We start from the raw sequence: 27,063 nt of genomic DNA on the forward strand, positions 1-27,063 counted from the left end.
TATTTTTGTTCCATCCTACATACTTCCTACATAAAACTTTTTTTTTTCGATCCTCTCATCACAAAGTGTAGCCGCGGTCAGAGGCATTGTGTTTTCGGGCTTACAGTCCACTCTTCTATACTTGAACGACAGGCGGTACTGACCCTGACTATATTTTTTCTTGATCTTTTTATGTAAAATATTTGTTTTGTGTGATTTTTTTTTTCCAAGTACGGAAATAAAACAAACAGACAATGGCATTATTCTTATGATTAAGTGCACTGAAACATTGAATTTGCGGTCGATTTTTTTTTGTATGTCACATTGTAGTAGTATGAACATCTTCCAGTCACAAACTGCAAGCCAGTATCGTGGAAATAGACAGAGAATAGATTTTGGTATAATAGACATCGTTTGACCTTCTTTCCCTAACTAAAACATATGTAAACCATCAGGACATTTCCCAGGCTTCTCTATCACTAAGCGAAAACAGTGATCCATGATTTCGAGACACATAGGATAAAAGACAATTTACATGTGTAAAATTTAAGTCCCTTTGATTGATAGTGAATTAAGTATATTGAAAGACACTGTGCTTTTCTGCTGTTTTCTATGTATGAACGAAAATAAATGCGAGATTTTGACAGATTCCAGGAAAAGAAAAACAGTGCAACTCGTTTATTATCTGAACAACGCCCTTCTTGAATCTGTTGAATTCATGAAGTACTTGGGTGTAACCATCACTTCTGATTTGAAGTGGACCAAACATATCAACAATGCTGTCAATAAAGCCAATAACGTCCTTGTATTTCTGAGACGCAATTTTCTCTTAAAATCCGCCGATGTCAAAGCAACAGCTTACAAAATATTGGTTCGACCAATTGAAGAGTATGCTTGCTTTGTTAGGGATCCGTTTTCCGAGAACCTAATCCACAAAGTGGAGATAGTCCCTAGAAGAGCTGCGAGATTCACTTTGAATCGCTACCATTATACCTCAAGTGTCACTATAATGCTGCAAAAGCTTGATTGGACCACTCTGGAATAGACTTACCATTATGTACACAATGCACAATAATCTTACTCATCTTTCGGCAGAGGACTATAATATGAAGCAGGTAACTCAGTTGACGAGAGCCACCCAACCACGTTCCTATCAGATACCATACTCGAGAACTGAATCGCATCGCCATCCGTTCTTTACGATAACTGTAAGCATGGACCTACGTTAGGTCCATGCTGTAAGGAACTGAAATCGCTGTCCTCTAAAAGTGTTGCAGTGCCATCTGTGGGAGCATTCCTTAACCGACTAACCGTTGATCACAGCGACTAGTCTGTCTTTGTTCGACATTTTTTATGTGCTTGTAAATATCTATAAATACACAACATTAAGCCTACATTGTAAATTACACAGTCTGCAGTAATCTTCAGCTTATTAAAGGAGGCAGACCAAACCAAGAGAAGAAGAAAAAGAAGAAGAAGGGAAAAGAAGAAGAAGAAGAAGAAGAAGAAGAAGAAGAAGACAAGATTAAAGATTGTCTGTATACTGTTTTTAAAGATAATAAAAAGTTTTGGTACCTCAAAAGTTTCCTTGAATTTCCTTGTCTCAGGTTAAAGTACCTTTCATATAACTAACACTGTGAGACTTACTCGCCCTAAAGTGCTCTCATGTCTTAGTAATCATGCAATTAACTGCGACCAGCAGTCCCATACGCATAGCGTAATCGGGCTTCGCATTGTAGCATTCAGGATCATGACAGATTTAGTATCGCAGGATAAATGTCAACTTAAAATCCCATTTTTTTTTTTCAATTTGAAGACTTACCAATTAAGGTGAAGTATTGAAAACAGGCTTCGGGCAACGTTTGGTTCTGCCTATAGTCCCTTTCTGTTCGAATTGATGACTGAATGTGACTCGGTCGAGAGGACCTTGGGAGAGCTCCCATACACTGAATACTACAGCCAGTGCATGCGAACACATCACATGCGCACAAATTTCAAATCCATCAACGGATAAGATGTTTGTATGCGCATGCGCTGGCCGTGGTAGTCAGTGTAGTAGCTCTCCCAAGGTCCTCTCGACCGAGTCACATTCAGTCATCAATTCGAACAGAAAGGGACTATTGGCAGAACCAGACGTTGTTCGAAGCCTGTTTTCAATACTTCAACTTAATTGGTAAGTCTTCAAATCGAAGAAATTTTTGGATTTTAAGTTGCCATTTACCCCCGATACTAATTCTGTCATGATCCTGAATGCTACAATGCGAAGCCCCATTACGCTATGCGTGTGGGGCTGCTGGTCACAGTTAGCTATGCGTACAATGGGCTGCATGCTGCTGGTCGCAGTCAGTGGTTTCGTACAATATTTATCGACGCCGTACGGCGCGGGCTCTGGTACGAAACCATTATTGCATGATTACTATTTATGAGCGCACTTCGGGGCGAGTAATTCTCACAGACAACGTACTTTAACGTGAAACACAAACCAAGACAAGGAAATTCAGGGAAACGGCATACTCGTGAAATAGGCCCCACCACTGCGTGTCCGTACAAATACTACGGCGGCTCGCCTGTTTATACTCGTGAATTCAGCCCCACCGTGTGGCGTTCATCGGTAGATAAGCACGGCGGTGGGGCTTTCTTCCACAGTATAATACTCGTGAATGCGGCCCCACCAAACGGCGTTTACGCGAGATGCATACGGCGGTGGGGCCGATTTCCACAGCATAGCATCTTTCGTCCTCCCTTTCTCCCGTTTTTTTCTTTGGTCTTCTACTTTTTATTCTCGGAAGGACTCCCTAATGTCCCTTGACTAATTTAATGGCCAATTTAACCATAAATACAACCCTACCTAACCCTAAACCCTAACCCTAACCTAACCTTGCTTGCTAACGCACGGGTGCACGCGCACTGCGGTGGGGCCTATTTCACGATTTTGCCAGGAAACTGTTGAGGTACTATATCTTTTTATTGTCTTTAATAGTTTGATCTTGTGTCTTTGGATTGGAATCTATACGCATGTATAATGTTGATGACGGAAAGGTATTTTTTATTGGGAAACATGCATAGCAGCCCGCAGGCTGAATTACATAAATTTTACATGAAAAGTGTGAGAAAATTGAAAAAAAAACAAACAAACAAAAACATCCGGGTTACACATTTCACAATGAAATTTTTTATCATCATTAGTGGTTATGTCATGTCCCTCCAAACGTGTATCTATTCCAAAGTATACTTAATTACAAACACCAAACAAATCAAATGAGACCAAAGCCAGAACCGAAACCAGCCTATGATGGTTAACATGTTTTGTTCGTTGTACATAATACACACATAATGCCAATGAAAGCTGCAGGACCTAGTGTGAAGTTAGAGAGAAGAGAAAAAGAGAGAGAGAGAGGGAGAGAGGGAGAGAGAGAGGGAGGGAGAGAGAGAGAGAGAGAGAGAGGGAGAGATAAAAAGAAAGTGAGTGGGTGAATGAGGGGGGGGGGGAGAAAGGTTTAGGAAGTTGCAGAAAGGAGATGTAATCAGGATAGGTTTAGGAAGTTGCAAAAAGGAGGTGTAATCAGGGTATATCCAAAAACATATTAAGAACTGAAACAAACAAGCTTCAGCTTAGTTTTAATTCAAGCAATAAAATCATCAGAAATTATCACACTGACTGATATATGATAACCGAAAGATACGTTACATAATATAATGATGTGATGTTCATTCTTCACATTGTGTTATATTGAAAATTTATCACATTACGGTAATTGTAAAATAAAAATCAAATGAAATTCTTTTACTATTCAACCTTATCAACCTGCAACTTATCAATCTGCAAACATATTTAAATGTCTGTGAATTATATACGTTTGGTGTGAGTTATAATGTGAACACAGAACAATAATAAAATTACCTGTACAATACAAGTACCACTTGAAAACGTTAACCAATCTCAAGCTGAATTACTTGTTTAATAAAGGCATTTACACTGCTCCTGTAACGTTCAGTCCTGCACTTGATCTCCCTGAGTTTGTTGCTATGTCTTAGGGTTCTTTAGCTGCTCTGTGTTGGCGGGAACCAGTCTGGAAACCTCGCATAGAGTGAGGCAGCGAACCTCAGACACAACTGATCTCTTCTATCACAGAGTGAAGTGATGTTGCACATGACATAGGCCTCCTTTTATGATTCATACCTGTAACTAAAGATTATATGGAGCGTTCTTTTTTAACCATTTCGATGGCGTTACTTTGTTTATAAGTATAGTTATGGATGAGTACAACACCTGTACACAATATTCTATGACTGGTCTGATGTAGCTAGTGAAGATGGTTAGTAGGTCTTGAGGTGGCGCCCTGTATCGTTTCATAACGCGGAGTACCTAGAGCTTCCTTGCAGCTCGCTTGACAATGACGTCGACATGCAAATCCTAACGAAGATTGCTTTGAATAGGAACACCAAGGAGCTTGACCTTGTTTATCATTTTCTTCCAGTACGTCGTTCAGCTAATAAGCTTGAGGGGTGGGATTGGTGTTTTGGTGAACGCGACACGCTTCACTTTACATGTCGAAGGGTTGAGTTTCATCAGAGTCTCCGCTTCGGCAAACCACCTACTGAGTTCCTTGGGTGTGTCCGGGACAACACTTGCAGAGTTGAATTTCTTATTCTCAGCAATGGTCACGTCATCTACGCATTTCCAATGCTCTTCTAAGGTGTCTGCTGGATTGGATCGTTGATCATTGCGAGGAATACATGTATAAAAAGTGATTCAGGTTTTCTACATTTGTCTTGGTTAATGTTGGTTTCTTCATTATATTATGACGAGCTTGCTTCCTAAAGGCACTAAATCCATTGATAATGATATATATTACGCTTTGGAAGCAAACTCTTCATGTGTTCATTTTGCGTTCTCGCCATTATCATATGATTATAATTTGTCGCCTTTTTATCAATATTTTGACTCACCTTCTCTGCAGATTCAATATCTGCACTTGATTTTTAAAAGCTTTCAGGACGAATGGCAGTCCTCGATGGGAGATGACTTGGCCAGATGGGTATTTGATATGCCACGTCTTTCGAGCTTCAGTCTGAGATGTCCCTACTTGCCTGATGGTTTCCTCTCAACAGCCGTCACCTCTGCATCATCATGCAAGGTATGTAATATTTTGCTGTGCATTATGTAATGTGTCATTTGCTGTTGGAAGTGTAGTAGGCTTTAAACATGTAGACTACAACGGTAACTGAGGGAGCAACTTGTTAACTCAACTTAATTTGTGGACGGCCTAACTTGATAATCATTTGAGGCATGCTAATGAAACTTTGCATGATGTGTGTATGAGTGGACGAAGTTTTGCCTGTCAAATTTTACTCAAGGTTAAAGGTCAAAGGTCAAGGTCAAAGTCTTAGAATTCAACTATCCCCAGTATCTATACAATGCCTGAATGTATTAATTTTTTCTTAGTATTAAACTTGCTGTTTACATGTATTACCAGGGATCATGAGGTTAAAGGTGGAAACTCAAGTGATTTTTTTTTTCTCCATACTTCAGAAATGGTTCAAGGTATCCTCATGAAACTTAGTACTTAATAATATAGACCGATTCGGGTTCGTTGAGGGCAGCAGACAAGTTTCGGGTACGAGGCGCAGCCATAGGTCTCGCTTCGGTGTCCCCGCCTACCCCCAGCCCCCCTCCCCCCACTTCCACCCACCCCCAGGGCAGCAGACACAGCTGAGCAGACAGCACTGCACAGTGCCACACGCGCGCTGATGCATTGCGACTATCCGTGCGCATGCATCGGGGGGGGGGGGGGGGGGGGCAGGCGTGAACACCGCAATAATGGCGCTGCCCTAGAGGGCCATAATACACAAAACGCCTCTCAGAATCGGTCTATATAATACTGCCTGTCAATTATTTTTGGGGGAATTTCGATGTCATGCAGTCAGATGTCATGTATCGAGGATTAAAATGCTGAAACGTATTCCCAACAAGTTGATCTTAAAACCAATTTAATCCATCCAAATTGTAATATGTGTGGCGCTCCGACAAAATGAGTCATAAGTCGCACGGGGAGTTTTCCCGTAATGAGCCGGAAATGAAGGGGAAGCACTGCTCGGGTCGAAATTTTTTTATGATGGATTTTGATTCCTTGATGTTTTATGTGTTTGTACAGAAAATTACAGCGTGTAAAAATGAGTACAAGTGTCCCAAATCACAGTTTTTCTGAGACAATTTTTTTTCGGTTACATTTTTTTCGAACGCTCGCCTTTGCGTTGCGTTTCGCACCTATTGTTCTTGCCCGATCGAGACTCCGCCTCCGTTGCTAGGGTGTATGCTAATGAGGCATTGCTCTTGACCCCATTGAAGACAAGACAAAGCATGGTGCGGGCGGCGGCGTCGGCGGCCAAGCGGCGGGGGCTTTAGAATTACGCAATAATAGTGAGCTGACCACCAAGGCTATCGATTGCATGACCAGCGAGTTTCGTTTGATACATTTCATGAAGTGGCGATTGATGTGACGCACAAATCGTGCTGAAAAAAATAATTCCAATGAACGATCACGCAAAATATACTTTATATATGAGCTAATACAATTATCACAATATCGAACTTGAAACATCTTTATGCGTGTGTGTACTCTTACAACGGTTATTAATTGGCCTCATTAATGAATTCATTCAAATAATCTTAACTTTCGTGCCCTGGTATGTGACTTGCTGTTTAAAGTTCATCTCTGGAGATATAGTAAGGCCTAAGTTGTCAATTATTCTCGTTTTTATAAAGTCGACAATGCGTGTGATAATTCGCCAAATGTATGTAATGCGTACTATTATTTCTCTGGTTAATAGAACTTGTTGCCCTATTTCTTATGATGCTTTGGGCCGTGACGGCATGGAGAGAAATCGGAAGACAAACATTATTAATGCCCAAATAGCTCGTGTTCCCTTTGGAGGATATTCTGACTCTTGCTATCTGTGTATTTTTTAGAAGTAGGACCTATTTGAGAAAGTGACAGAAAGCTGTGTCGCTACTCAAAAGTGTGCTTCTTCATTTTTTTTTTTTCAGAATGTCTGTAATGATAGCTGTTTGTCGTGTATTGCGTGTAGCTGACATGTGAGAGGTCAAGTCTGCAAACAATTTGGGTAACAGCTTTGCGAAGTAGCAGCGTTAATTGCCCATTGAATTGCGTATTCTGAGGAATTTCGTATTAAAGAACTCGGACGACACTGTTCACGCCTTAAACCCCGCATCAACGAAGCCTTAAACAATGAAAGGTAAACTTTCTGCTATCAAGGGGTGGATAATCACGCAACCAGTATTCTTTCTTCGCCATTGATAGCGGAATCAGTGACGGAATGGAGCAACAGTGTTGGAGGATCACCATTATGTCTGCTAATTTGTAAAATAATTTTTCAGTCCTCTTTTGTGTTCAGAACCACCGTCAGGGACGCTACTCTATCTCCTACAAGCTATCGTTACAATCTTAAAACGTGAATTTTATGAAAGGTTACAAGTGATCGCGGAATCAGTTCTTCTGCGTGACTCATGCAGGCTTTTATAATAGCATACCAAACTTAAATCGTTTACCTGTATAGAAAGGGCGGGGATACACACTTATCGCAATCATCCGGATTTGAGAGTGACTGATACACTGTACTACTTTCCTTCATCTTTCCCCCGACAAAGACCATGGTAATTCAAAACAAACAAACAAACAAACAAACAAACAAACAAACAAACAAGCAGTTGCATTATATCAGAACGTACGGAATTTTTGTGTTTCATGTATGTATAGGTCATCTCTTGATGTATAGTAGGCATTTGTTGTCGTTTTTACAGAGTTTCCTATTAAAATAAATGCCTATAGCAAAAACCCAACACAACAGTGTCAAGGAGGGAAGGGAACTTAAATTTGAATATAGCATACATGTAGTTTACAGAAATCAGACATGTAAATAAGGCAATCATATACATCCGCACGGCCGATTGTAATCTCTTACTTTGATTATCAAACATGATCGCCTGCATTTACGTGTTTTTTTTTTCAAATTTCTTGAACTTTGCCTCATTTTTCTCTTTTTTTTTGAACAATTGCTTGAAACATTTAAAAATCGTAACACAGTCTGCTATCCCACAACATAATATTCCATTTGATTCGTCACTTATTGTTGGTCGGGTGACGCCAAATGTTGGAATCTCGAGCGATGATACACGGCATTTTGTTTGTTGGTTTTCGTCTCATCGCTCAAAAGAATTTTGACTACGATTACAGAGGTATCATCTACAAGACATAACTGATGGTTTACAGAAGTGATCATCAATTCAGTAAGGATTAGTCAAGTCATGAATTCACTTTACCCATCATGTCTAATCGAACTACGACATTGTTTGGGTAACCGCGCCTTTTTATTCTCATAGTTCAAAACTTATTCTTGACATGATCAAAACAAATAATTCTTTATATAATTTCTCAAAATACTCAAAAGAAGTCAAAACTTTCTACAAAGATTGCATACGGCAATCTTTACTAGCCTAAACAAGTTTTCTAGAGCTATCAGTTCCCCCAATGACGATGACTTCGATTGCGTTTTGAACTTGTATCGAACTACTTTCAAAACAGCTATTACCTTTATACTTCGATTAATGAACCAGTCTTTTGAATTCATAACCAACATTCGTAATCGTAACCATACAGTAACATAATACTGCATGTCAATAAAAGTTGGATAATGTAAATGCTATAATAGTAGCGCAATATAAATGAGTAACGATTATCTTCATACATTCTAATTCCTAAGTGATATCGCTACGAAAATGACACATGGTTTGACGACCGCTTCAAGCAAATGAAAAAAAAAAAAGAATGGGATATACTTCTAATAATAGTACCACACAGACACAGCTGAGCAGACAGCACTGCACACGCGCGCGGATGCATTGCGACTATCCGTGCTCATGCATCGGGGGGGGGGGGGGAGGGGGGGGGGGCAGGCGTGAACACCGAAATAATGGCGCTGCCCTAGAGGGCCATAATACACAAAACGCCTCTCAGAATCGGTCTAACTGCCTGTCAATGATTTTCTGGGGAATTTTGATGTCGTGCAGTCAAATGTCATGTATCGGCGATTAAAATGCTGAAACGTATTCCCAACAAGTTGATCTTAAAATCAATTTATCCATCCAAATTGTAATATCAGTTCAATGTACTGAGTGGCCCTCATTTATACAAGTATTTTTTTTTTTTTTTTTTTTTACGTAGGTCCCTCTTTTCCATTAACGCAACTAATTTGAATAATTATTAGTTTCATTAAACGCTTTAAATGCATTAAACCATAAAGTTAGCGATACTCTCCTTGTGAAATATGTACTTCTTCTGCTCTCTTTGCTAAAGTGGTATCCTGGATTACGACAGAGGGGAGATGTTGTTTTCATAAAACCCTGTAAAAAAAAAAATAACTTGACATCCGTGGCCTGGAATGCAAAAGATAAATAAATCTCCATTCTTTTCATAAACACTGTTCTCATGTATTTTTGTCCGTCATACATACTTCCTACATAAAACCTTTTTTTTTTTGATCCTCTCATCACAAAGTGTAGCCGCGGTCAGAGGCATTGTGTTTTCGGGCTTACAGTCCACTCTTCTATACTTGAACGACAGGCGGTACTGACCCTGACTATATTTTTTTCTTGATCTTTTTATGTAAAATATTTGTTTTCTATGATTTTTTTTTTCAAGCACGGAAATAAAACAAACAGACAGTGGCAGTATTCTTATTATTAAGTGCACTGAAACATTGAATTTGTGGTCGATTTTTTTGTATATCACATTGTAGCAGTATGAACATCTTCCAGTCACAAACTGCAAGACAGTGGTATCGTGGAAATGGACAGAGAATATATTTTGGTATAATAGACATCGTTTGACCTTCTTTCCATGACGAAAACATCTGTAAGCCATCAGGACATTTCCCAGGCTTCTCTATCACTAAGCGAAAACAGTGATCCATGATTTCGAGACACATAAGATAAAAGACTACATGTGTAGAATTTAAGTCCCTTTGATTGATAGTAAATTTAGTATATTGAAAGACACTGTGCTTTTCTGCTGTTTTTTTTTTAATGTATGAACGAAAATAAATGCGAGATTTTGACAGTTTCCAGGAAAAGAAAAAACAGTGCAACTCGTTTAAGTCATCTAAACAATGCCCGTCTTGAATCTGTTGAATTCGTAAAGTACTTGGGTGTAACCATCACTTATGATTTGAAGTGGACCCAACACATCAACAATACTGTCAATAAAGCCAATAACGTCCTTGTATTTCTAAGATGCAATTTTCTCTTAAAATCCGCTGATGTCAAAGCCACAGCTTTGTTACGACCAAAATCACTCTGAGAATGATCGCACAAAAGAAACCATCAACTAATGTTCAGGCGGTTTATTAACAGTGATATTGTGGGTACAGACTCGTAATCAGTTTTCACATCAGTACAATAATAATCAATAGAAACAATTACAAATCAGTAATGGAATCACTTACATATTATGTTATCAAGTAGTCCTTTAAAAAATGTTCAGATACTATGTTCGATGCACCGATGAATGATCCTTGACGCACCAATGAATGATTCCTCCGACGTAACTACAAAGGCACAGGTTGCATTAATCCACAGTATAAATCCGGGGTAAAATCCACGATAGATGTCCACGGTATAATGTTCACAGCAAAACGTGTAAAATCCAGACGTTATGACGACCACGTCCAGTTAATGCGTTGAATGATGATTCAATTTATAATGTCCAGCGAGGAATCCAGCCCGTCACAGCTTTGCCCTAACAATGTCCGTTGACATTAAAATATGGAGTCTATCTCCAATCTAGGCAAATTAATTCTCTGCAGGCAAAATGTCTCCCAGGCCTTATCTCCACAAACACAGGTTGTATAGCAGGTCAGCAGGTAACACAAGACTGACTATAACAAGTCGCTTCAGAGCCAGAAGTGACGTAACTCTCAGAGCAGAGGTGTTGGGTACTCTGCCTACCTCAGAATTTCTCCGGCTTATATATTCATTCACCCCTTTCTTGAACATTCTGTAATTTTCTCCAACCTGGGGCCACACACCTGAACATACTAGCAAGTCCAAATTCCAGGAATCCTGGATGACTCACTGTCTAACTATGTGCATAACATCATTGCCAAAATTAACTACCAATCACATTGGGCTACAAGGGCAGTGCCTCACTCAGCCAGCACTTCCTAGAATTTTCTGGAATGGGTTAAATCATTCTAGATTGAGTGAGCTATAATGTATTTCCTGTCACATGCGTACATGTACTGTAGCTACATTGGCATAGAAAATTCTCCACTGATCTGGTCAGCCTGTATGTACTATATCTATATCATATAGAATGTTCTCCATTAATCTGGTCACCCTGTGCACATACAATGTACACATTAAAACAACCATGCATACAGCCTTGATACATGTACATAACTACTTGTGTGTACATTTGTGACAGCTTACAAAACATTGGTTCGACCAATTGAAGAGTGTGCTTCCTCTGTTTGGGATCCATTTTCCGAAAACCTCATCCACAAAGTGGAGATGGTCCCTAGAAGAGCTGCCAGATTCACTTTGAAACGCCAGCAAAATACCTCAAGTGTCAGTATAATGCTGCAAAGGCCTGATTGGACCACTCTGGAACAGGCTAATAATCATGCACGAAATATACAATAAGCTTACTCATCTTCCGGCACAGGACTATAACATCACAAGGTTACCCAGTCGACAAGAGCCACCCAACCACATTCCTATCATATACCACACTCGAAAAGGGGGATCACATCGCCATTCGTTCTTTCCGATAACAGTTAAGGAGCTGGAATTCTCTGTCCTTGAAAACCGCTGCAGCGCCATCTGTGAGAGCATTCCGTAACCGGCTAACGGTTCATCATAGTGGGTAGCCTGTCTTTGTTCTCCATAATGTGTGCTTGTAAATATCTTTAAATAAACATTATTATAATGTAAATGACACAGTCTGCAAGAATCTTCATCTTATTGAAAGAGGCAGACTTAACCAAGAGAAGAAGGAGAATGAGAAGACATGATTAAAGATTGTCTGTAAACTGTTTTCAATGGTTTGATCTTCTGTCTTAGAATTGGAATCTATACACATGTACATAGATGACGATGAAAAAAAGATAAATATAATATACATAACTTTATTGGACAACATCCATAGCAGCCCGCAAGTTGAGTCGCAGACATTACGTGAGTGTGAGAACATTGAAGTATAATGTAGAAAAACAAAGATACACAGGGGCCGCGGAGGCGGGGGGGGGGGGGTGCAGGGGGGGGGGGGGGCTGCGGCCCCCGACACTTTTGGATCGTGAAAAAAAAGAAAAGAAAGAAAAAGGAAGAAAGGGAAAAATCGGGGGGAAATCACACTACCCGAATTTTTCACGAAAGTGTGCTTCAGATCGCTTTATCTTGATTTTAAAAACGCAAAAAACCCCCGCAAAAGCTCCTGGATCTTAGTCCAAGCTTTCCATCACAGCTTTGTAGGGGCTTTTTCCCCCTGTCCCGCCATGATGTTTTCATCATCCTGTGTATCAATTTTTTTTTTCTTTTCCACCACTGAAACACAGCAACTATTCGAGATGAAAACAGGCTTGATACATGATGATGAAACAAGTTAATGCCTACGACATCACAATGCATCCTCCCCCTCTACCTCATTAGACTTTGTACATACACACACATGATGCGCACGCGGAATAGGAGCTAAATGCCGTGATTTTGCTAGCAACACTTTCCTGAAAAAGTCGAACTTATTTCCATATTTTTTTCTTTAAGTGGGAGTGGGAGGGGGGGGGGCTAGAAAAAAGTCAAAGTACTTCACCAAAAGTTTGCACCAGATTGCTGAATTTCAGGCCTGAAAATGTGAAATCACCTTCGTGTGGAAGGAGAAATATTCCTTTTGTATATTCACCCTCATCAGTATCCCTTTTCTGTTTGATTTCTAAACAGACAACGTTCATGAAATTAATTGTAACAATGAATTAATTCAAGAAATTTATTTAGATGCTACACTTTATAGGCAAATTGTTAGATTTGCACATCAAAACATCCTGCTACCTTCGTAAGTGGGGCCGTTTCAAGTCGATAAAAGACGGAAAATGCATAAAACTGCACCATTTACAACATCAAAATGCACGACATATGAAACTCGTCACACTGAAGACGAGTTAGGTGATACGCTTGGGGTCATCACATGTCGGTCATCCGTGATCGACCAAGAAAAGAATGTAATATATCACCTTGAAGTTAAAATGAGATACTTAGTTGAACTTTTTTTGGCCTACATTATTCAGATCACATTTGTTTTTCTGTCACACAAACTAAGTGGAAATTCTGTGCGTGTGCGACTAAGTCGACTTACGGACTTGTTGAGTACGTACAGTGCATAAACTTAGACCTCGTTTACGGTGCGGGGCTGGGCCGAGCCGCGGCCGAGCTGCGGCAAAGGCCAACCACAATTGCGAGGCCGAGCCCCACAATTTAGTCCGTTTACACTGCCGGGCTCGGCCGCGCTTTTGATTCAAACCTTTCAATATTTTGTCGTAGTGTCGCTCTACCCTTTTACACAAACGCAATTTGGTATTGTCTGGTTTTCAGATCCTTTGCCAACTGAATTCCGTGGCGACGAAGTCGCTGTTCGGGCAAGGGCCTTTGCCGAAGGAGAAAATCCTTTGCAGGACAAAATCACCTTCAACTATACTAGTTTTCGACGTTGAAGTGGTTGATATCCTGAATAGCGAAATAGTACAGGCGAGGGTTTGGAAGCCAGAGTAAAATTGGCAGCGCATTTAGCCCAGTTTGCGTTTACACTGAGAAAAAGGCCGGGCGCGGCCGAGACCACCTCCAGAGCGTGGCCTAATGCGAGGCCAATTTTGGCCCCGCATTTGGCCTTTTGCGCGTTTACCCCGAAATGAAGGTGGGCTCGGCGCGGCCGAGCCGCGGCCGAGCCTCGCACTGTAAACGGGGTCCAAGTGATCCTCGGCACGTACAAATAAAACATGACAATTAAGTGTTTATAACCATCCTGGCTTTAACAGTGGCCTTTTAAAACATGACCTTTGACCATTATTTACATAACCAATATGACTCCCTCTAATCTTGCTATCACAATGATCAGTTCAGAGAGCTCTTACAGCTATATACAAGCCTATGAGATTTACCAGCAGTAAAACCAATGAAGCCTCCGATACAAAACAAGGGATATAGAGCAAGTGAGTCTGTTTACATGAGAATGTGATTTATCCTGGACGAAAGTGATACCTCAATTAAAGAGAAAAGGGCAAAAGAAAAACGGGCCAAACGTACGGCTCTAGCGAAAGAGACATCACCTTTAACCATGTAACTACAGGTCTCCTCCAACTAAGAGTACACTTTGAACGTAAGCTTGTACGTGAATGATAATTTATGACGATCTCACGTGATCGACACACATTGAAAGGGGACAGTTAGAAGTGGAAGGAGTGCTTAATCGTGTCATTAATTCCTAATCAATGACACCACTACTATAGGCATATCATAATTTCTCATCTAAAATCAATGGCCTATAGGACTCATGCACCATTACTTGTATCGTGCATAAACTTTGTTTTTTAAGCTTTGAGTGAAACGTGTCATAACATAATTCTGTAATTCCATCAGCAGTGATTGATATAATAAAGAAGAAATATATATCACCGTATTGAACGCTTAGAACCTGACGGGGGGGGGGGGTATTATAGCATGATACTCGGTTCTTTACTGCCCAGATGCCAACAACACCCATCACCCACGGCTACGCATAGAAAAACAGCCATGGCGAAAATAAAACTTTGATTTCTCGTAGGCAGAATGACACAGAACCCCGTCTAACACACTTTTATTGCCAGGGATGGACATGAAAAAGTTCATTACTAATACTAAACAGCGTATGCATTCCATTCATGTGGCGCGAGATACCTCTATAGCAACATAAATCCTGTCTTCAACTCCGTTGGTCGAACAATGACAACCTGAAATTTCAAAGAGATGAGCGAGACGCTATATACACCTGGCCTAGAGTTAATTTATTCAGTTCTCATTCCTACTTCAAGTTGGGTTATGTTATTGTAATCATTCCCATGTGCAGTATAACAAAACCAAAGTGAGGGAAAAGGGGAGAGAAAAACGAGAGGTGGCAAAAGGAAAACTGCATGCACAACTGCAATCCATATCATTGCGTGTGACAAGTGAAGCAAATGTATTAGTTGTTATAGCAGTATTTTATGAGCATAAACTGGCAAATAGACGGACAATGTCAAATATAAAAACCATCAATTAATGTCAGAAAAGATGGTAAACAAGATGCATTGAAACTGTAACTAAATCGCTGCTCTTCTACTCGGTCACGGAACGTCCAACTTTATATTCAACAACAAAAAAAAATGTTAGGGGAAAGAAACAAATTTAGATATAACATTCTTAAATAAAAAAAGAAAGAAAATGTCCACGTCAGGATAAAAAAAAACAAAAAAAAAAAACAAAAAAAAACGCCGCACGAACATGCATTATATTCTAGATCGGAAAACGGTCTAGACTCAAAGGTCCAATGATTGTCTAATTACTTTAAAAGCAATCTATGGTTTCCTTACCATCACCAGTACCACACAACAATGACGTCTCTAAAATCAATGGTAGCACATTTATCATTGCATCGTGCATTAACTCTCTTTTCCTAAACTACCAGTGGAACGTGTCACATTATATTGTGTATTTCGATCAGTAGTGATTGACTTTAAAGAAGAAAGATAATGCAAAAAATTGAACGCTTACCACATTGCTTATAGGGCTATTCCTGTTTGGTACTGATCTGTTCTATTCTCCCAGATGCCAGCAACATATACAGTTAAACTCGCCTAAGTCGACATCGCATATGTCGAATAATCGCTTAAGTCGATAATTTTAAAAAGTCCCGATTTTTCCCCACTGACTTACGTGTATTAATTCACTCATAAGTCGAATTTTTTAAGTCGAATACTCGCTTAAGTCGACGAAATTCCAAGAACACTTTCACGGAAAAACCATTGAATTCACTGTGCCTAAGTCGAATAAGATTTTATTGTGTAATAAATCACTGTCAAAATCACGAGACGCCAGTTTTTGTTTACATACAGTATATACCAAAAGAAACTGCGTAAATAAACATTAACGTTTCATTAACGCAAGCAGTTTCACCTGAATCGTTAGTAACGCAAACTAACGATCGGGAAAATTAACGTTTCGGTAGCAACGATGAGTAACGATCCCTAGCGCAAATTAACGATGTTTCGTTAACATTAACGATAGGTAACGCAAGAACTCGCGCGAGATTTTGGTTTTGTAACGAGACCTGGTGAAAGGACGACGTAGCCCCTGCCGAGTGTAGCGATCTATGCCTTATATTTAGCGGAGTCTTTTCGCGAATCGAATCACGATTTCGCGAATGGTTAATTTGCGACCGGGGTCACCAAAAACGCACGCCGGGCCACCAAAAAAGCCGAATGTTTGCCTTCAGTTTTGGAAATGAAGCGGTAACAATCGGTTCCATAAGATGCTGAATAAATGTCAGATGTTTGCTCTTTTAATTTTGGAAATGAATAACGGTAATATTCGATTCCGTATAATACTAAAATAAATGTCGGATGTTTGCTTATACTTTTGGAATGTCAGAGATTTGATTTTGCGTTCGGAAATGAATAAGGATTTAAAAAAAAAGTATCCGGAAGATGCTGAAATAAATGTCGAATGTTTGCTTTGACGTTCGGATATGAAAAATAATGATATTCAACTCCATACGATGATAAAATAAATGCCGGATGTTTACTTTAACGTTCGAAAGTAAATAACAATTACATTCAGCTCCGGAAGATGCTAAAGTAAATGTCGAATTATCCCTTTGACGTTCGGAAATGAATAACAATGATAATCAACTTCGTACGATGATGAAATAAATGTCGGATGTTTACTTTTACGTTCGAAAGTAAATAACATTAACATTCAGCTCCGGAAGATGCTAAAGTAAATGTCGAATTATCCCTTTGACGTTCGGAAATGAATAACAATAATAATCAACTTCGTACGACAATGAGATAAATGTCGGGTGTTTGCTTTTACTTTCGAAAGTAAATAGCAATAACATTCGGCTCCAGAAGATGCTAAAATAAATGTCAGATGATTGTTTTTACGTTCGTAAGTGAATAGCAGTAATATTCTTCTCCATACGATGCTAAATAACTGTCGGATGTTTGCTTTTAAATTTCGAAATGAATAACAGTAAATTTAGCTGCGTTTGATGGTAAAGTTAATGTTTGATATTTGCTTTAACGTTCGGAAATGAATAACAATAGTATTCAACTCCGTCCGATGATAAAATGAATGTCTTATGTTTGCTTTTATGTTCGAAAGTAAATAGCAGTAACATTCAGCTCCGGAAGATGCTAAAATAAATTTTGAATGTTTCCTTTGGCGTTCGGAAATGAATAACTATAGTATTCAACTCAGTGCGATGATGAAATAATTGCCGAAAGTTCGCTTTTACGTTCGAAAGTAAATAGCATGTAACATTCGACTCCTGAAGATGCCAAAATAAATGTCAGATGATTCATTTCACTTTCGGAAGTGGACAGCAGTAACATTCGGCTCCTTACGATCATAAAATAAATGTCGGGTGTTTGCTTTTGAATTTGGAGATCGAATAACGGTAATATTCTGCTCCGTACGATGCTAAAATAAGTAACAGATTGTTTCTTTTACATTTGGAAATGATTAACGGTATCAATCGGCTCATTTAGATGATGAAATAAAAAGCGGATGTTTGCTTTCACGTTCGGAAATGAATAAGGATGATATTCAGCTCCGTAAGATCCTAGAATGAATGTCGGTTGCTTGTTTTTACATTTGAAAATGATTAACGGCAACATTCGGCTCCGGAAGGTGTTAAAATACTTGTAAATGGTGGATGATTGCTTTTACAATCAGAAATAAATAACGGTAACTTTCGGACCGAACGTAGGACCAATTTAGTTTTGCTTTTTTTTTTTTTTTTTTTTGTTGTTGTTGTTGTTTTTTTGTTTTTTTGTTCGGGCCACCAAAAAATAAAAATCAATCATTTTGGGGCCACCAAAATAAAAGTTAGTGTGGAGCCCTGGCCTGCATCAATGTGGATAAAGTGTCTTGCTGAAGGGCAAATATCGGGCACACCGCTCCAGTTCTCGGCTCCAGAGTAGACAACATACATGTACATTATACGTACGTGTGGTGTAACTTTAAGTCGATTTTTTTCGACTTACGTACAAGTCGAAACTCGCCTAAGTCGATGTGTTTTGCTCAGTCCCGAGAAGATCGACTTATGCGAGTTTAACTGTATCACCTATGGCTAACTAGTGAAACAGCCATGAAACAGCCAACGACAGAGAACCCCGTCATAATCACTACACTTGGAAAGGTGCTGCCCGAAATTCCTCATTATGAAGCAACATCAAGTCACTTCCTTCCCTGCCTGTCTATAACTCCGTTATTTGGTCAAACAATAACAACCTGGAATTCCAAAGAGATAAGCGAGACGCCATGCACCTGGACTAGAGTTAATCAACTCAGTTCCCATTCCTGTTAGTTATGTAAACGTACACGTTCCTAAATATCCTGCTACAGTATAACAAGAACAAATGAAGAGAAAAGGAAAGAGAAAACGAATGGTGGCAAGCGGGGTACTATTTCAAGGGGCAATTTACAACATTACATGTGACAAAATTAATGAAGCAAACCCAACCTCCAAACTCCAATACAAAACAAGGGAAATAGATTAGCTTTGTTCATGACATCAGAGTGAAGCTGAACTGCAGAAAAAAAAAGTTTCAAGTTTCAAGTTTCTTTATTTTACCAAAGCATGGAACATTATAAAAAAAAACAATACATACATCAATATTCGGATACGATTACAAACAAAACATATCAATAATACAGTGAAAAGGAAAAAAAAGATACAACAGAAATAGATCGAGAATAACACATACATACATAGGTATAACAGATATGCTATGGAAGGTGGCAGCCAGAAAGGAAATGTCCCTTATTTTTAGCTGACCTAAAATCATTCATTCAATTTCAATTACATGTATCTATAGTGTGTTCAATTGAAGTAAAATGTAGGAACAGGACAAGAGAAGACAAGACAAAACAAAACACACAATGACAACAAAATACGGGATGTCTTGAATCATAAAGAATAAAAGATTATACTCTTGACCTCAATGAGTTTGGCTATAATTATAAAAGAGAGTTTTTTCTGTAACCAGATTTAAATGTATTCAAAGAGTTAGCATTACGAATTGCGCAGGGGAGAGAATTCCACAGGGTAGGACCAATGTAAATGATAGATCGTTGATAAAAAGAAGTACGGGATAGAGGTAGGTGAAAATCATTCGCGGATCGCGTGCTATAATTATGAATGTGATTATTAAAAGTGAACAAATCTAAGAGAGTCTTTGGTAATAATCGATTTTTACACAAATACATAAAAATGCCAGATTGATTTTTGTACATATCATTCAACTGCAATATCTTCAGGGATAAAAAAAAGTGGCTGGGTATGGGCAAGAAAAGTGGCATGGGAAATGATTCGTATTGCACGTTTTTGAAGCACTAAAAGTCTTTGAATGTAACATTCGTGAGCATTGCCCCAAACAGTTATTCCATAATACAAATGAGGTAAAATTATAGCATTATAGATTGACTTTAAAACAGACTTTGGGAGAAAACTAAGTTTATACATTACACCAATATTTTTTGATAATTTATTACAAACAAAATTAATGATTCGACCAATTCAATTTATTATCTACATGAACTCCAAGGAATTTCACTGAAGACGTCTGCATAATTTGACAACCACACATGTTAATGAATACATTGTCAGTGTTACATTTTTTCTTTGTAAATATCATAATATTAGTTTTTGATATATTGATTAATAATTTTGTTCACTCGGAGCCAATTTGTAACATATTGCAATTCCTTATTAAAAACCTCTTGCAGAGAATCAATATTATCATGAGACAGAAATATACTTTTATCGTCTGCAAATAAAATATATTGTAGAATATTAGAAACATTGGGTAAATCATTTATATACAAAAGAAATAAAATAGGCCCGAGGATTGATCCCTGGGGCACTCCACATCTTATGTTTTTGTAATCTGATATATTATTATCAAAGGACACAAACTGTTTACGATTGCTCAAATAACTTTTCAAAAGTTTTAAAGTGACTCCACGAAATCCATACGCACTTAATTTAGCTAAAAGAATGATCAAGTGTGTCAAATGCTTTGCTGAGGTCTAAAAATAAGCCAAGTAAAATTTTCCCGCTATCTATTGCACAGATCACCTTATGAATAAAATCAATCAAAGCAGAAGATGTGGAGTGCCCCGGTCCAAATCCATACTGATTTTTCTTAATGATATTGCACTTCGTAAGAAATTCAACAAGCCTATTGAAAATACATTTTTCAAAAACCTTGGGAAAAAACAATCTTGTCATTAATATGATCAGTTTGGAGAGCGCTTACAGCTACAAGCCTGTAAAATTTTCCAGCAGTTAAGCAATGAATCGTCCAATACAAAACAAAGGAAAATACAGCAAGTGCGTGTCTTTACATGACAATGGGATTTATACCCGGACGAAATATGGTGCTATATTGTAACTACTTACTGACTTATTTTAAGGGCTCTGCTGCTTGAGTATCCGTGCTCAGCTAAATGAATTGTAATTTGGCGATAACCAAAAATTCCCACAAGCAATAGAAACACTCTAACCTCCGATACAAAACAAGGGAAATTGCGTGTTTGTGTTCGTGGGGATGCGTATACTTGAGGAAATAGTAAAATAAATGACATAGGAGTGAAGCTGAACTGCCTGAGAAAAAAAGGAAAAATAAAAAAAGCCCTTACAGCTACAAGCCTGTGAAACTTTCCAGCAGTACAAGCAATGAAACGTCCAAATACAAAACAGAGGCAAATACAGAGAGTGTGTGTTTGTTTACATGACAATAATTATGATTTGTACCTAGAGGAAAGCGGCATTACCTCAACTAAAATAAAGAAAGAGACATAGCTTCTAACCACGTAACTAAATGGTAAGTCTTTTCGAACCAAGAGTGTGGAACGTAAGATGAATCACGACGATCACCCATGACCGACACATCTTCAAAGGGAACAGTAGAAGTGGAAGGAGTGTCAAGCATATTGTCTCAACAAAGCAATGACACAATAACATTAAGGCATTCCATAATTTCGCTCTGAAACCAATGGTATTAATCATGTAGGCCTACCATTGCTTGCATAGTCCATAAACTTTGATTTACAAACTTTCACTGAAACGTGTCATAACATAACTATGTAACTCCATTACCAATGACTACTACATAAACAAAGATATATCAAAATGAACGCTTAGCACATGTAACTCATGGGGATTATAACCTAATACTCTGCTCTTCACTGCCCAGATGGCAACAACACTCATCACCTACGGCTAGGTATAGAGAAACAGCCATTACTAAAATAACACCTTTGCGTTTTATTTGGCAGATCGACACACAACCTCATTTAACACACTGTAATTGGCACGGAGGGAAATGAAAGAGCTCTTCACTAATACTAAACAGCATATGCATTCCACTCATGTGGTGCAAGATACACTTGTACCTCTAAAGCAACATAAAGCCTGTCTACAACTCCGTTATTGGGTTAAACAATACAGTCTGAAATAGTCCATGGGCCAGGCCAGATATTGGTACCATCTGAGGTGGCAAAACCTTTTTGGTGTCATTTTGTTTGTCGGGCATAGATATGCTTATCAAGCTATGATAGCATTTCCAAATGAGTAGCTTAGTCATAGTAAATGAATTTTTAACCAATTTGGTTTCGTTGTTATATCCCTATACTTCTGAATCGAAACTAACCGCCATACAAAGAAGAGCACAGTCTTCTGTATGTTCCATAGAGCTGTAAAATGCAGCTCTATGGTATGTTCACAGGTGTTCTGTTGTAAACGCGGTGCGCTTAGTCTTTATTCAAGGCAGCGAAGGGAATATCCAAAGGTTATGATGTCCACAGCGCTTAGTCCTCATTCTAGACGGCGAAGGGAATATCCAAAGCGTATGATACAGTGTATATCCTTTTATCTAAAAACAATAACAACAACAAAAGCAATTCCTAGTGAATTTTACCGTATTTTTCAATCATTTATCATTTTCCTGTGAAAACGCTACGGTGAAAATGCTGATACCACGCCAATGTCGCTTTATTTCCCTCCAACAATATAAGATAATGCAAAAACAATGTACCGGTACACTACGATATATTATAATGAATGATATTGTAAATGAACAGAGTGATATTTGTTTAAAACTGATGTATTTGTTGATAGGGTAGTATAAAACAGTATAGATAATCCCTTTTATGAGGAACTTTAGATATGATAACGGTACATTGGTCTAGATAAAGAACTAAGCGCACCGCGTGACAGCTGTGGACATCATAACCCTTTGGATATTCCCTTCGCTGCCTTGAATAAAGACTAAGCGCACCGCGTTTACAACAGAACACCTGTGGACATACAAAAGGCAGTGCTCTTCTTTGTATAGCGGTTTAGTTTCGATTCAGAAGTATAGGGATATAAATACGAGACCAAATTGGTTAAAAATTCATTTATTATGACTAAGCTACTCATTTGGAAATGCTATCATAGCTTGATAAGCATATCTATGCCCGACAAACAAAATGACACCAAAAAGGTTGTGCCACCTCAGATGGTACCAACAACCCATTTTTCGGGTCTTGGCCCATAGACTAAAATGTCAAAGATACGAGCGAGTCCGCATACACCTGGCTTAGAGTAAATTAATTCAGTTCTTATTCCCACTCAAGTTGGTGTTATGCAAAATGCACAAATCCCCACCTTCAGTATAACAAAAACAAACGTAGTGAAAAGGAAAAGAAGACGAGAGCTGGCAAAAATTAACCTGCACAACTGCAATCTATAACCTTTTAGGTGACAAGTGAAGCAAATGTATTAGATGTTATAGCAGTGTTTTTTTAAGCATAAACAGTCAAAATAATAGAGGACAGACAATGTCAAATTAAAAAAAAAATACATAAACTTAATGTCACAGAAGATACTTAACAAGATGCATTAAAACCGTAACTTAAATCGCTGTTCTACTTCTCGGCCAGTCAATATCCGCAGACACACACACACAGAAAAAAACAACAAAAACTTAGGGGTAAGAAACAACTTTAAGTATAACATTCTTGAATCAAAAAAGATAAGAAAAACAAAAATTGTAATGTCCACATCAGGATAACAAAAGCGCCCGCATGAACATGCATTATACTAAGATGGGAATACGATTTTGATACAAATGATTCTCTCATTAATTTCAAAGTAATGACTCCTTTACCACCTGCAGTACCACACCACTATGACGTCTCTGAAATCAATCTATGGTAGCACTCATGCACATGTGATTGCATCGTGCTTGAACTTCCCTTTTCCTAAACTATCAGTGGCATGAAATAACTCATATAATATAAAGCAATATGAAGCCCATTCCTTCCCTTCCTGTCTTTTACTCTGTTATTGAGTCAAACAATAACAACCTGGAATTTCTAAGAGATGAGCAAGACTAACTACCTTGTTACATTATAACAACAACAAATGAAGAGAAAAGGAACGAGAAAACAAAAGGTGGCAAGCGGCGCACTGTTTCAAGGGGCAATTCATAACATTACGTGTGAGAAAATTAATGAAGCAAGCCCAACTTCCAAATCCCATGCAAAACAAGGGACGTAGAGAAGCTGTTTTCAGGGGGTTGCATATACTGAGTACTTGATGAAATTGTACGATAAAAGAAAATGACACCAGGGTAAAGCTGAACTGCCAAACAAAAAAAAGGAAAAGAAAGAAAGCTCCTATGGATTTTTCAAGCAGTAAAATCAATAAAGCGTCCAGTACAAAACAAAGGCAAATAGAGAGAGTGTGTGGTTGTTTAGATGACAATGTGATTTGTACCTGGACGAAAGCGGCATTACCTCCTTCCAAATAAATAAAGAGACATCGCTACTAACCACGTAATTAAATGGTAAGTCATCTCGAACCAAGAGTGTGGAACGTAAGCTTCTACGTAAAAGATGAATAATGACGAACACCCGTGACCGACGCATTTTCAAAGAGAACAATTAGAAGTGGCAGGAGTGCCAAGCATATTGTCTCAGCAAAGCAATGACACAATGACATTTAGGCAATCCATAATTTCGCTCTGAAATCAATGATATCAATAATGTAGGCCTTCCATTGCTTGCATAGTCCATAAACTTTGCTTTACAAACTTTCAGTGAAAGCTGTCATAACATAATTCTGTAACACCATTAGCAGTGACTACTACATAAACATAGATATATCAAAATGAACGCTTAGCACAGATATAACTCATGGGGATTATAACCTGATACTCTGCTCTTCACTGCTCAGATGACAACAACACTCATCACCTTACAGGCTACGGCTAGGTATAGAGAAACAGCCATGACTAAAATAACAGTTTTGCCTTTTATTTGGCAGATCGACACACAACCCCTTTAAACACACTGTAAGGCTGCTTTCACATAGAAATATTCGGTATTCGGTATTCGCCATTCGCTATTCGCTACTCGAGCACCGAATACACCATCACCCGCACCGTCAACTCACCATCCCATGTAGTGAGGATTTCGTCCTCCTACATCGCAGCAAATCTTATTAACAATTTCTAAACTGCATCAGAATGTCGGTCTACATGCTTATATTTGCTAACGGGCAAATCCAGACCAAAAGTGTCATTATTTCATAAACGAGAGACGGTATACGCTGCAAGAAAATCGAACAAGCTCGATTCCCACTTTGCTATACTTTTCGCAGGTATTCGGTACTTTCGAATAGTGCCCTCTTATGTGAACCGGTGTGAGGAAATCCTATCGTTTGATTCAAGCTATTCGCGTGCCCTCGAAAAACGAGCCCGAATACCCGAATAGTATACTTCTATGTGAAAGCAGCCTTATTGGCACGGAGGGACATGAATGATGAAGGAACTCTTCACTAATACCAAACAGCATATGCATTCCACTCATGTGGCGCAAGATACCTCTAAAGCAACATAAAACCTGTATACAACTCCGTTATTGGGTCAAACAATACAGTCTGAAATATCACAGAGATGAGCGAGACGGTATACACCTGGCTTAGAGTAAATTAATTCAGTTCTTTTTCCCACTCAAGTTGAAGTATGTAATAAATGCATAAATTCCCACCTTCAGTATAACAAAAACAAACGTAGCGAAAAGGGAAGAGAAGACGAGAGCTGGCAAAAATAAACTGCACAACTGCAATTTATAACCTTTTGTGTGCCAAGTGAAGCAAATGTATTAGATGTTATAGCAGTGGTTTTTTTTTAGCATAAACAAATAGAGGACAGACAATGTCAAATTTAAAAACCATCAACTTAATGTCAGAGAAGATACTTGATACTTGATGCAAATGATTGTCTCATTAATTTAAAAGCAATTATTTCTTTACCACCACCAGTACGCGTATTTTTTATTTACACGCAAGCCTGTGGCTTTTCGCAATTTAATTCAATGAAACCGCTTGTGATGCGTCTCTGCTTACTCCGCTCAGGTTGCGAAGAGTTCTGTGGGTTACTAAATATACTTGTACAGTGCCTCCGCTCGCGCCGATTCGATTCGTACACGTGCATGTGAGTGTGTGAAAGTTTTGCTTGCCGTGGTAGACCTGCATCCAACAAGTCCATGTACTATGTAAACGAGTGAGAGTGCGAAAAACAAGACAATACAAAACAACAAATTTGAAAGTTATGGAATAGGCTGGTACATGTACATGTACATGTATCAGAGAGTTCTGAAATAACATGATCGCATAATCTAATGACGCCTGAATGGAATGAAATACATTGGAAAATCATGCTTGCCATTTTTCTCATTTTAAAATTAATACATTGTATCGAAAGGAATGTATTTGTCTTTCAGACCCCCCTCACTCTCTTCTTTCCAAAACGTCTCTCTTCTCCCGTCTCTCCATACATCATAGTATTTGTTCCAAATACAAGCTCTCTCTATCTCTCTTGACTCCCTCTCATATCACATGATTTCTGTTTCTAAGACCCCTTCTATATTGTATGTACATGTATTAATGTTATTTCTCAGACCCCAACCCCCCTCTGTTATATCTGTTGCTATAATAAAGGCCCTACATCTATCTTCATACTGATGGTATATTATTTTGTTTCTCAAACCTGCCCCGCTCTTTTCTTCATACTTGTTTCAAAGACTCACTCTGCATATTCATTTTTCCGACCTCTCTCGATCCCTTCCTTTTTCAATTCATGACTCGTGTATTCCTTGCTCGATCACTGCTTGAATTAGCCTATATATATCATACAATTTATTTGTTTCTCATACTCTCTCTGTCCCTCCCCCTTCTCTCTTTCTGATTCTTAAACTTTACAATTTTTGTTTACAAGACCACTTTCTACTCTCTATATACATTGATCAGTTTGTCTAGAAACATGTACAGTCACATGTATGAAGGAAAATTACACTACTATTGCATGAAGTCATTATGCACTTTATTCACTTCTTTATATTCAAGCACTTTTTTTTTCATGAAGGTACAGATGTAATCTGATCCTCCAATATCCAAGAAGTACTGTAATACAAACTAGAAGTATCACCTAATGTGATTAATATATACCCCCAACTAGACACTGAGGCAGTTAGCTCAACTAGCAATGATTACTTAAAAAAAAAAATGCCATGACAATGTATTATTGAATAAAATTAACAGTACAGTAATGTGTTATTTTGCTCACTCACAATAATGTGCCATATCTCAAGTCATGTGCTCAAAACCTGAGTGAGTAAAGTAAATAAATCAGCAATTTCTATGATTTTCATGAAAATAATGTTACCATGGC

At 38.5% G+C, this 27,063-nt stretch overlaps 1 protein-coding gene across 1 annotated transcript in view; it reads left to right on the plus strand.

Moving 5' to 3' along the window:
• The window catches only part of LOC140235700 (uncharacterized), a 272,960-nt gene that overhangs the window by 27,781 nt on the left and 218,116 nt on the right, over positions 1 to 27,063 (plus strand). The gene's annotated exons all lie outside the window — the stretch shown is intronic.

Source organism: Diadema setosum, chromosome 12, assembly GCF_964275005.1.
Source record: "Diadema setosum chromosome 12, eeDiaSeto1, whole genome shotgun sequence".
Classification (NCBI taxonomy): Eukaryota; Metazoa; Echinodermata; class Echinoidea; order Diadematoida; family Diadematidae; genus Diadema; species Diadema setosum.